At 35.3% G+C, this 13791-nt stretch overlaps 1 pseudogene; it reads left to right on the forward strand.

The window, feature by feature from the left end:
• Nucleotides 1-992: 992 nt before the first annotated feature.
• LOC113241056 (ATP synthase subunit beta, mitochondrial-like) lies at nt 993-2561 on the forward strand (annotated as a pseudogene).
• The last annotated feature ends 11230 nt before the right edge of the window (nt 2562-13791 follow it).

Below are 13791 nucleotides of genomic sequence, written 5' to 3' on the forward strand. Positions count from 1 at the left end.
TAAATATTACTGCTCATTGACAATGTACATGGTCACCCAAAAGTTCTAATGGAGATGTATAATGAGATTAGTGCTGTTTTCATGCCTACTAACACAACATCCATTCTGTAGCTCATGGATCAAGGAGTAACTTTCTAGTCTTATTATTTAAGAGATACATTTCGTAAGGTTAGAGCTGCCATAGATTGTGATTCCTCTGATGGGTTGGAGCAAAGTAAATTGAAAACCTTTAGGAAAAGATCCACCATCCTAGATGCCATTAAGAACACTTGTGATTCACAGAAAGAGACCAAATATCAACATTAAGAGGAGTTTGGAAGAAGTTGATTCTAACCCTCATGGAAGACTTTGAGGGGTTCAAGACTTCCATGGAGGAAATAAGTCCACTGTGATGGAGATAGGAAGAGAAACCAGAATTAGAAGTGGAGTCTGAAGATGTGACTGAATTGCTGCACTCTCATAATAAAATTTTCATGTAGGAGAAGTCACTTCTTAAGGATGAGCGAAGAGGGTGCCTGGGTGGCTCAGTCGGTTAAGCATCTGCCTTCAGCTCAGGTCATGATCCCAGGGTCCTGGGATTGAACCGAGCCCTGAATTGGGCTCTCTGCTCACTGGGAAGTCTGCTTCTCTCTGTGTCCCTCCCCCCTGCTCATGATCCCTCTCTCTCTCTCTCTCTCTCTCTCTCTTTCTCTCTTTCTCCCTGTCTCTCTCTCTCTCAGATAAGTAAATAAAATCTTAGGAAAAAAAAAAAAGGATGAGCAAAGAAAGTGGTTGCTTGAGATGGAAACTATTCTTGGGGAAGTGCGGTAAATATTGTTGAAATGACAACTAAAGATTTTCTAATTCTTATTAGTCGATAAAGCAGCAGGGTTTGAAAGGATTGACTCTAATTTTAAAAGAAGTTCTACTGTGAGTAAAATGCTATCAAACAGCATTGCATGCTACAGAGAAACTGTGAAAAGAAAAGTTAGAGTCTACACCCATGATCTGCCATGTTGGGTTTTGTAGGTTGTGTGGCTGCTACCTTGACCTTCAGGGACTTGTGGGCTCTCAGCCCTTCAGGACTGCTATCCCAAGTCCAGGTCTTGCTGTGGCCCAACCTGGCAGCACTCCCACCTGCCAGAGACTATGCCATCCAAACATTTCCTTCCCTGAAGGTAGGGGCTGCCACTGGGAGCATAGTGGTAGTCATCATGCAGTGGTGGGTGTCCAGTTGGATGAAAGACTACTACTCATCCTAAATGCACTGCAAGTGCAGGGCAGAGAGATCAGGCTGGGTTTGGAGGTGGCCTAGCATTTGGGTAGAACACAGTAAGGAGTATTGCCATGGATGGTGCCAAAGGCTTAGTTAGAGGCCAGAAAGTCCTGGATTTTGGTGCACCCATCAAAATTACTGGGACCTTGGGCAGAATCACAAATGCCATTAGAGAACCTCCTGATGAAGGAGGTCCCATCAAAATAAAACAATTTGTACCTATTTATGCTGAGGCTCCTGAGTTCATAGAAATGAGTGTTGAGTAGAGAATTCTGGTTACTGGTATCAAGGTGGTGGATCTGCTGGCTCCCTATGCTCAAGGTGGCAAAACTAGGCTCTTTGATGGTGCTGGAGTTGGCAAGACAGTATTTATCACGCAGTTAATGTCATCAAAGCCCATGGTGGTCACACTGTATCTGCTGGTGTTGGTGAGAGGACCTGTGACAGCAAAGACTTATACCATGAAATGATTTAGTCTGGTGTTACCAGTTTAAAAGATGCTACCTCCAAGGTAGTGCTGGCGTATGGTCAAATGAATGAACCACCTGGTGCTCATGCCTGGGTAGCTCTGAATGGACTGACTGTTGCTGAATACTTCAGAGACCAAGAGGGTCACGATACACTGCTCTTTATTGATAATACCTTTGGCTTCACCCAGGCTGGCTCTGAGGTGTCTGCTTTACTGGGCAGAATTCCTTCTGCTGTAGGCTGTCAGTCTACCCTGGCCACTGACATGGGTACCATGTAGGAAAGAATCACCACCACCAAGAAGGGATCTATTACCTCTGCACAGGCTATCTATGTGCCTACTGATGACTTGGCTGACCCTGTCCTGCCACTACCTTTGCCCATTTGGATGCTACCACTGTGCTGATCCATGCTATTGCTGAGTTGGGCATCTACCCAGCTATGGATCCTCTGGATTCCACTTCTCGAATCATGGATCCCAGTGTTGTTGGAAATGAGTATTATGATGTTGCCCATGGGGTTCAAAAGATCCCACAGGACTACAGATCACTCTAGGACATCATTGCCATCCTGGATATGGAGGAACTTACTGAGCAAGACAAGTTGACTATGTCCCATGCATGGAAAATACAGAGTTTCTTGTGTCAGCCATTACAGGTTGCTGAAGTTTTCATATGTCATATGGGGAAGCTGGTACCTATAAAGGAGACCATCGAAGGATCCTAGCAGATTTTGGCAGGTGAATATGACCATCTCCCAGAACAGGACTTCTATATGTTGGGACCCATTGAAAGAAACTATGGTAAAAGCTGATAAGCTGACTGAAGAGCATTGGTGAGGGGGTCATTTTGGCAAACTAAGTACTCATTTTTCAAGCTGCCCTCTGTTTGCCCCTAATCAAAAAATCGCAGTTTGCTCTGTAGGCCACATGAGATCCTTGACTGAAGACATTATGTTCTGTCTGAGGAGTACTGAAGGTTTCCAATAAAATGTATACCCCTCAAAAAAAAAAAAAGTGAATTGATGCTGCAAACTTTATTGTTGTCTTATTTTCAGAAATTGGCACACCACCCCAGCTTTCACCAGCCATCACCCTGATCAGTCATCAGCCATCAAGGCAAGACCCTCCACCAACAAAAAGTTTAGGATTTACTGAAAGCTTTGATGATGGCTAACACTTTTTAGTAATAAAGAATTTTTAAATTACTGTCTGTGTGTGTACATATATATGTATATATACATATATATGTATATATGTATATATACATATATATGTACACACATACATCTTTGACATAATGGTATTACACATTTACTAGACTACAGTATAGTGTAAACACAAATTTTTATGCATTGGGAATCCAAAAACTAATGCAACTTGCTTTATTATGATATTTACTTTATTGCAATATTCACTTTATTATGATTGTCTGGAACTAAACCTGCAATATCTACAAGGTATGCCTATAGAATATTTTACAAGCTGGAGACTATGTAGAGCCCATATAATAATTTCCTGCTTTTAATTACTCTTTAAACAGTGTGCATAATAGCTTTTATAAATCAATAAAACTATTTATTGTGAGGACATTGAATTGTATTGAAATAGTATTTTTTCACTATAAAATAGTTTCTTCGTATATGTTTATATAACATTTATATTAAAATTACATACTAAGTGTGAAATCATGATAACTGTGTAAAGATTTTAAGAAGAAAGTAAATGCCAATTGAAATCCCAACATTTTGAGAAAAGAGCCTCAGTACTTTGGGACTGTACTTCAATGCCTCTCTCTACGCACAGGCACATGTTGTTTTTACAATGAGATAATCCTTTCCATTATGCTTTGCCTGTTGGACACTTGTTCAGGGCCAGGCACTTGGAAATGCAGCCTCGGTCCCTGCTGTCTCATTCACTTTATTTGTCCCTGGGAAAGTCTCTTACTTCTAACATCTGTAACATTGAATAAATACTTATTTAATGCATATCTGTTTTGAAATACCCACAAGTCTTCTGTTTAGAGGAACAAAAACAGATTTACATATTGGCCTGAAGATTTAAACATGGGCTCTCTGAAAGCACGAGTGGCAAAAAGTTCTAGTATTGGAACATTCCATCGAAAATGCCCTGCCCCTGGGTATATAAATTGAAATTCATGATCTATCAACAGGAGCTTATCTTCATTTGCCCCATGGGAGGAAAATGAAGGGAAAGTAATGGAGGGGTAATGAGCAAAGCAGAGCTTCAGTAGTAGAAAAAGGAAAACAAATTGTACTACATTTTCTTTCCCACTGCCTAATTAAGGGTGTGTTTGTGTATATCAGTAAATATGATCATTCTATATTCTCTCCTTTAAAATCAAGAAAAATAAAGATTGATATGAAAACCTGTAATAATGAGGGTAATAATAGCAACTACATTTGCATTTGTGGACTGCTTTACAGATTTTAAGTTATGTTATCTTATTTAATCCACACATGAGCCATTTGAGTGGCAGGGGATCTATTATTCATTCAAGGAATTAGGAAGCTGAGACAAAAAAAAGTTTGTGACTTATTCAAGGTTACAAAGCTGCTTTATATCAAAACTAGAACTATCACATCAAGTTGGCAAATATGTAGTTCATGGTTCTTTCATGCTGAGGAACATAAACATTTCCTTTAAATCAAATCTGCAAAGAAAGTAACATGTTATGCAATGAAATAAATTTAAATACAGGACCATTTCAGTTTTCTCTGATGTATTCGAAATTTTAGATTATAAACTGAAAAGGTGTTGCATTTTAAATATTTTGCAAACAACTTATATAAACATCATACACTGCAAACATAGCTTTTGAGTGATGAGAACTTCAGAGATGTCAATCTAATTATGTCCTTTTAAAAATAAGAAACAAGGGGCCCCTGGGTGGCTCAGTTGGTTAAGTGTCCAATTCTTGATCTCAACTCAGGTCTTGATTTCAGGGCCGTGAGTTCAAGCCCTGTGTTGAGCTCCATACAGGGTATGGAGCCTACTTAAAAAAAAAAAAAAAGAGAGAGAGAGAGAAAGAAAAAAAAATTTTAGAGTTTAACTTATCCATGGTCTTGTAGATTTGGGGGGATACAGCTTATCCAACATGCAGTGCAATTTGGATTAAAAAATGAAGTGTGTGTATGTGTATAACTTGATGAGTTATATAATATTAAGAAGCTCAGTGATTTTATTTACCCAGTGATACCTATTTGATAATGATTTCAGTTATTGAATTAGATAATCGTGAGGTTTATACACTGAAACTGTTTTTGTTAAAGTAATAACATATATCCAAAACTGCACCCATTACAGTACAGCTTGGTAAATTTTCCCAAATAGATCACATCAGGAAAATATAACCACATTCAGAATAAAAGTCAAACCATTATAACTCCAGAAACCCCTTCCTGTTCTTTTGACATCACTAAGCACCCCCATTTCTGAATTCTACTAATATAGATAAATTTTGCCTTTTTTTGAACTTTATATATATGAAATACACAATATGCCCTTTTGGGCTCTGGATTTTTTGTTCAGCATTGCGTTTATGAAATTAATTCCTATAGTAGCATGAAATAATGTGGTTGAAATGCAGTTATTTAAATCCACTTGATTATTATTAAACATTTGGGTTGTTTCTAATTTTGGCTATTGTCAGTAATGCTGGTACAGAACTTTTCATATAAGGCTTTTGATGAACACATGACACATTTCTGTTGAATTTAACCCTAAGAATGAAAGGTCTTGATCATTAGCCTTGCTTTAATCACCTTTAGTGAATACCGATATACAGATATCCAAAGTATTGTCTGAAAGAATCTATTGATCTCTCTGAAAATTATATTTGCTATTTCATTGAATCAATAGACAAATTTGGGGAAAAAATGATTTCTTTAAAATAGTCTTCCAATCCACAAGTGTGGTATATACCTTCATTTATTTGGGATTTTGTACATTATCTGTATAGTGTTTTGTAATTTTCACTGTAGAGGATTTACACAAGTTTTAATGATATTTTAAACATTAAATGTAATTAATATTATACTAATATAACTTTAGAATGTAAATGTCTATTTGTTGTTGGAACTTTTTATTTTGAGATGATTTTAGACCAATTCCACTTGTAAGAAATAATACAAAGAATTCTAGTGTACTCTACCCAGTTACCCCAAGGGAAGCCATGCAAAACTGTAGTACAATATCACAACCAAAATATGGACATTTTTACAATCAAGGCATATAAGAGTGATGTCATCACAAAGATCCCTCCCTGTGCTACCCCTTACAGCCAAATCTGCTTCCCTCCTTCTTACCATCTTTTACTCCTGGCAACAAATAATCTGTTTTACATTAATGTCATTTTCATTTTAAGAAGGTCATATAAATGGAATCATACAGTGTATGATCCATTCCTTGGTTATTTGGTATTCCATTTAGCATAATTTCCTGCAGGTTCATCCAAGTCATTGTACCTATCAATAATTTGTTGTTATTATTATTATTTATTATTGTTGTTGCTTGAGTAGCATTACATGGTATTACATGTATAGTACCATTACATGGTACTATAGTTGTTTAGTCATTATTCCACTGAAAGACATCTGAGTTATTTCCCATTTAGAATTATTACAAAAAAAAAAAAGAAAACCTGCTATTGAATGTTGGTATACAGGTTTTCATGTGATTGTAAATTTTTATTTCTCTGAGATAAATGTCCAAGAGTGCAATTGCTGGGTCATATGATATTTGTAGGTTTAGTTTTATAAAACTCACCAAAATATTTTGCAGGGTGGCTGTATCATTTTACATTCCCACCAGCAATGCATGTGTGACCCAGTTTGTCTGCCTCCTTGCAAGCATTTGGTTTTGTCACCAGTTTAATTGTTGTCTAATGATTCGTCCTTGTGATTTATTTTGCATTTCCTACTGGAAAATTATGTTTGACGTCTTTTTGTGTGCTTACTTGCTCTCTGTATATCCTCTTCAGTGAAAGGTGAATTTATGTCTTGTGCCCATTTTGTAATTGGATTTTTTTTTTCACTTTTGGGTTCAGAGAGTTCTTTATGTAATCAAATTACTAACCCTTTATCAGATATACGGTTCACATATATAATCATCCAGTCTGTAGCTTTTTTATTATTATTCTATAAATGGAGTCTTTTACATACCAAAAGTTTTATTTTTTAAATTGTTTTGAGGTTCAGTTTATTATTTTTTTTAACAGAACAAGGCTTTAGTGTCAGATGTAAACATTCTTTGCCCTAGCCCCACATTTCAAATTTATTCCTACATTTTTTTTGAAAGTTTTGTAGTTTCATAGTAGAGTCTATATTCTCTTTTGAGTTAATGTTTCCATAAGGTGTAAATTTTAGATCAAAATTGTTTATTTTTTCATTCATTCATTCACTCATTCATTCATTCATTCATTATTTCTGCCTATAGATACTGCTTTCTTTAGCACCATATATTAAAAAGCCTATCCTTTTCCCACCGATTTGCTTTTACAACTTTGCCGAAATTGTTTGGGCACTTCTGGGCTTTCTATACAGTTACATTTATCTATGTGTCTATTATTCTACTACCACTACATTGTCTTCATTAATATAGTTGTATTATAGTATTAAATAATAGAGCAAAATCTATCCTCACTTTTGCAAAATTTTTATTCTAGACCCTAGAACCTATTTCTTTCCAAATAAATTTTAAAGTAAGCTAGTCTATGTGTACTAAAAACCATTCCTACAATTTTCACAGGAACAGTATAAAACCTATAGACCAATTTCAGAAGATAGGTATCTTTGTTATGTTAAGTCTCCTAATCCATGAACACATTATGCCTCACCATTTTTTTTTTTTTTAGGGCTCCTTTGATATCATCAGCATTTCAAATTTTTTGGCATTTAAGTCCTGTACATATTAAGTGTACACCTAAGTAATTTATTTTATTTGAAGTGATAGCAAATAGTATTATAATTTAAATTTCTCCCCCAGGTGCATTTTCAATATATAGAAGTACGATCTTATATCCTGTGAAGTTGCTGGACTTACTAGTTCAAGGAGATTTTTGTTTGTTCTATTTTTTTAATGATTTTATTTATTATTTGAGAAAGAGAGAGAGCCCAAGTGTGGGGCGGGGGGTTGCACAGGGAGAAGCAGACTCCCACTGAGCAGGGAACCCTATGCGGGGCTCCATCCCAGGATTCTAGGATCATGCCCCGAGCCAAAGGCAGACACTTAACCAACTGAGCCACCCAGGCACTCCTGTTTGTTCATTTTTAATTTTCCTTGAGATTTTCTATGTAGAAAATGTCATTTGCAAATAGGGACAGTTTTATGTATTCCTTTACAATATGAATGCCTTTTATTTCTTCTAGTTCCCTTATGCAATGGCTGGAATCTCCAATATTATACTGAAAAAGAGTGGTGAGAAGAGATAACTTTGGCCTTTTCCCTGTTCTCAGAGGGAAAATATACAGACTTACTCTTTAAGTTTAATGCTAGCAGTATGTTTTTGTACATGATCTTTATCAATATCAAGTTGAAGAAGTTCCCCTATAATCCTAGCTTCCTGAGAGTTTATTATAAGTGGGTCTTGGATTCTGACAAATGCTTGTTATGTATCGGTTATTATGTTTATATGATTTTTCCTTGTACATCTGTTGATGTAATGGATTATACTGATTAATTTTGAATACCAATAAAGCCTTACATACTTGGATTAAATACCATTTGGTCATTTTGTATAATTCTATCTATAAATAGTGGGATTTGATTTGTTAATATAATATTTTTTCCATAAGTCAGTGGTTTTATTTTTCTTTCTTTGTTTTGTTTTTGTTTTGTTTGTTGATTTTTTTTTCTTGGCACTGTCTGTTTTGTTTGGTATCAGAGAAATACTAGCCTCATAAAATGAGTAAGAAGTATTCCCTCATCCTCTGTTCTGAAAGAGAATTTGTAAAATTTATACTTAACTCATCTTTGAATGGTAAAATTTTCCCTGAAATCTTATATCTAGAGATTGCTTTGAAAGTATTCAGTTTTAATATTCAATTTCTTGATGTTTATAGGAAGACTATTCAGATGATCTATTTCATCTTGGTTGAGTTTTGGTAGTTTGTAGGTTTCTAAGAATTCATCCAAATTCTAAGTTGTCAAAGGTATGAGAATGAAGTCGTTAATGTATTTTCTTATTTGTAATGGCTGTAAGGTCTATAGTGATATCACTGTTTCATTCCTGATGTTAAGATTTGTATCCCCTTTTGCTTATATTTGACAGAATTTCTAGAGTTTTATCAATTTTCTTACTTTTTTGGTAGAATCAGCTCTTTATTTTATTGCATTTTTAAAGTTATTTTCTTATTTTCAATGTCATTGGTTTCTATTCTTTATTACTTCTTTTATTCTCCAAACTCCAGGTTTATTCTCCTCTTATTTGTCTCATTTCTTAAGGTAGGGACTTAAATGATTGATTTGAGAATTTTCCAATGTAAGTGTTTATTGTTGTAACTATCCCTCTCTGCACTGCTTTAGCTGCATCTCATTATTTTGATAAGTTGTATTTTCATTTTCATGTAGTCCTCTGTAGTTTTTAAATTTCCTTTGAGGTAATTTCAATGATGCATGTATTTTTTAGAAGTGTATTGTATAATTCTCAAGTGTTCTAAGATTTCTGTTGTTTTTTGTTATTGATTTCCAGTTGACTCCATTCCACTCAAATTAATTTTCTGCCTTACATCAAATTTTTAAATTTAAGTTTTAAAGATTTATTTTATAAGAGAGAGAGAGAGAGCACACGTGCATGCAAGTGGAGGGAGGGATAGAGGGAGAGGGAGAAGGAGAGAAGCAAACTCCCTGCTGAGTGCAGAGCCCTATTCAGGGCTTGATCGCATGACCCTGAGATCATGACCTGAACCAAAATCAAGAGTCTGGTGCCTAACCAACTGATCCATCCCGGTGCTCCTGCCTTACATCAATTTTTTAAAATTTATTGATTTTGTTTTATGGCCCAGAAGATGGTCTGTCATTGTATATGTTCCACAGATGCTTGAAAAAAATGTGTATTCTGTTATTGGGTGAAATATTCTCTATGTGTTGATTAAGATCTATTGGTTGGTGGTATTGAGTTCTATATCCCTACTGATGTGCTGTCTTTAAGTTCTATCAGGTGCTAACAGGTGGATGTTGAAATCTCCAACTATAATTTTGCATTTTTCCTTTATGCTCTATCAGTTTTTCCTTCATGTATTTTGAGCGCTTATTATTTTGTGTTTATGCTTTTGGGATTGTTATGTCTTCCTGGTAGATCGGTCCTTTTATCTTTATGTAATGGTCCTCTTTATCTTTCTTAATCTTCTTTCCTTTGAAGTCTAGTTTTTCTATTAATAAGGTGACCCCTGCCTTTTTTTTTTTTCATTAAGGTTGGCATGTTTTGTATTTTTCTATTTTTTTACTTTCACACTAACTGGTTTAGTTTGAAGTGAGTTTTGAAATGAGTTTTGTAGACAGAATGTTGTTGTATAGTATTTTCTTATCTACTCTGCCAATCTCTTTCTTTAAATTGATGTATTTAGACCACTTAGATATATTTTTTCCTAGGTTAGTGCTTAAATCTGCAATTATTTGTTTTCTGTTTCTCATTTTTCATCCTCTCTCTCATTTTTGTTTAGATTTTCTTAATTTCCTGTGTGTTCCTTGGACATTTTTAGGATTTTATTTTATTTTTTTAAATAGTATTCTTGAATATATTGCCCTGCATAGTTTCCTATTGGTTCTTTAAGTACTACTATTTATATAACTTACTATAGTCTACTGTTATTGAAGTTCTGCCACTTCAAATGAAATGTAAAAAGCTCATTTCCTTTTATGTCCTTTACCTTAATTTGGTTATTGTATTTTTCAGTTTTATAATTCTCATTTATTTCTTTTTATATAACTCCCATTTCTTTGCTGAGAATTTCTTTCTTTAATGAAAAAAAGTTGTTTCAGTATAATTTGTAATTACTTGTTAGAGCTGTTTTATGATGGATACTTTTTCCTCTTAATTGCAATATCTGATTCAATTTGGTATTGGCATTTGTTCATTGTTTCTTCTCACTTATTGTGTGATTTTCCTAGTTCTTAATATGAGAAATGATTTTCAATTGTATCCTGTATTTTTTTATATAATAGTATAGACTCCACATCTTATTTAATCCTCTATTTTAGGCAAAAATTTCCCTGCTCTGTATATTGTTAAGGCTGGATGGGTGTGTATGTTCACTTTCCCACTAGACTCCATTGGCACCAGGGAGGGGAGAAGTGGAAGGTGTACACACACCTGCTTCCTCCTGCAAGTTCCAGCTCCCCATTCTGCTCTTCTGACACCAACAGAGGAAAAGCATAAAAAAAGATTGCTTATTACTCCACCTCCTGCCACGTCCCCTGACTTATTTTTGCTGAGTGGAGGTGAGGGTTCTGCTGGAACCTTGCCCACTAACACTACCCCTCTGGGCAAATTAGAGCACTCCTGCTTTTGCCAGACAGGAAATGGAAAATTAGTTCCCTGCTGAGCCCTTCTAAGTCTACTTTGGAAGAGGAATTAACGGAAGGACATGCTACTTCTGCTGAGTGAGAGATAGGTAACCAACTTCTAGCTCAATCCTGCTAATATCCCAGCAGGGGAATTGGGCAGTGAATGCAAGATTACCTGCAGACTTAGTGCTGCCAACACTAACCTAGCAGGTGATTTCCACCAGCCAGAAGATGCAAGACTAGTTCTCTAAAGGACTCAACCAGTTGGGAAAATCAGAGCACTGCCTGGTTAGAAACAGATTAGCTCCTTGCTCCATCCTGTAAAGTCAGTTAAGTACAGGAATAGGAGCATCATTACATGCTTTCAGCTGCAGGTGGATGGGATGAAAGATAAACTCTGCTCAGCCCCACTGGAATCACAGGAAGAAGACTTTTGTTTTGTTTTGTTTTGTTTTGTTTTGTTTTGTTTTGTTTTGTTTTGTTTTGTTTTCTTCAGCATTATGCTGAAGGAAGGTGGGTATTGACAAAAAGGTTTTCTATTGTTAGGTCATCCCTTCCCTGGCATTTTGACTAGGAAGGAATAAGCTTTTCTTGGGGCTTCCCCGCCCCCACACCCTACTCCTTGTTGACTGTTCTAGGTTAGAGGCTTTTACGGTGGCCTGTCTGGGATATTTGGGAGACAAAAACAGAGCAGGGAACTCACATCTGTGTCATCACTTAGCCTGTTTGCCTTCTTCTTCGTACCTTTTCAGAGCCTTTCTAAACTTGTGTTATGTTCAGTTGTTTTTTATTGCTTGTTTGTTGTTGTTATTTTTTTAAGTGATGTGAGGGAGGAGCTAAGGGAATAGGTTTGCTTCATTTTGGCAGAAGGGAATATCTGCAGTTGCTTTTTGTGTATTGGCCTGTATACAATGGCCTTGGTAAATTCACTTATTTATTCTAATAGTTTACACAATATTTTGGATTTCCCATGTATTCAGCTATTAAATCTGTAAATAATGAGTTTTATTTCTTCCTTCTAATCCATATTCTTTCATTTCTTTCCCTTAACTTTTTGGTCTCCAGTGTAATAAAAATGATTAAAAGTGGTAATAATGGTTGTCCTTGTTTGTCCTCAATCTGAGGATATATGACAATATTTCACCATTAAATATGATTTTTGTTGTAATTTTTGTTCACTCTCATTTTGTGGTAGCTGCAATTCTCTTCCATTACTAATTGGTTAGTCTTTCAATCAGCTAATGCTATTTTTCATGTCCTTTCTTTGTTAATGTGGGGAAATATATTGATCTTTTGGGCTTTTATCCCTCTTTTGTTCATTAAAGTATTATTACATACAATAAAATTTACCAGTGTGTGTAATGTTGAATTTTGGTAACTCTATAACCACCACTACAATCAAAGAACGGTCCCTACACCATAAAATGTTTTCTTTTCTGCCTTTGAAATGAATCTCCTTTCCAGAGTTCCAGCCCCAAGGAATTGTTGATCTGTTCTGTTACTATAGTTTTACCTTTCTTAGAATTTTACTTACTGTACATAATCTTTTTTTTTATTTCACTTCTTTTATTTTGTGTAATATTTTCAAGATTCATCCATGTTGTTGATTGTATTAATATTTCACTCCTTTTTATTGCTGAGTAGAACTCTGTGGTTTAGATATACAACAGTATGGTTATCTACTCTCCATTTGATGGAGATTTGGGGTTGCTTGAGTCTATGAATATTCTAATATGAATATTAATGTACACATTTTTGGGTGGACTTAAGTTTTAATTTTTCTAGAAGTGGAATAGTTGTGTCATAAGGTAAATGTATGCCATTTTCAAAGTGGCTGTACCATTTTGAATCCTCATCAGCAAAGTATAAGATAGGTGGTGGCTCTGCATTCTGTCAATCTCTTTTACTTTCACTGTTCTCTCTCTCTCTCTCTCTCTCTCTCTCTGTGTATGTGTGTGTGTGTGTGTGTGTGTGTGTGTGTGTGTGTGTATAGAGGTCTCATTATAGTTTCAATTTCTATGATGACCAGTAATGATGATAATTGCTTCTTGTCTTATTCAACATTCATATAACTTCTTTTTTGAGATATCTGTTTAAATAGTTTGCCAACACGTTTATTGGGTTTGTCTTCTTATTATAAAAGTCCTTTGTATATTCTGGTTTCAAGGTCTTTGATGGACATTTGTTTTACAAAATCATTCTAGTCTGTGTCTTTTTATTTGCTTAAATTAATTGCCTTGAAAAGAGTACATAACAGATTTACTGTAAAATTCGGAGGAAGGTACAGAGATTTTCCATATACCCCCTGCCCCTACATGTGCATACTCTGGTCCATTATCAATATCACTCATCAGAATAGTATATTTTATTATCAAGGATTAACCCACACTGACAAATCATAGTCACCCAAATGCCATAGTTTACCTTAGTGTTCACTCTTGGTACTATATATTCTATGGGTTTGGGGAAATGTATAATGACATATATCCATCATTTATAATACCATACAGAGTATTTTTACTGCCCTAAAATCCTCTGTGTTCTA

Source organism: Ursus arctos, unplaced genomic scaffold, assembly GCF_023065955.2.
Source record: "Ursus arctos isolate Adak ecotype North America unplaced genomic scaffold, UrsArc2.0 scaffold_4, whole genome shotgun sequence".
NCBI classification, from domain to species: Eukaryota; Metazoa; Chordata; class Mammalia; order Carnivora; family Ursidae; genus Ursus; species Ursus arctos.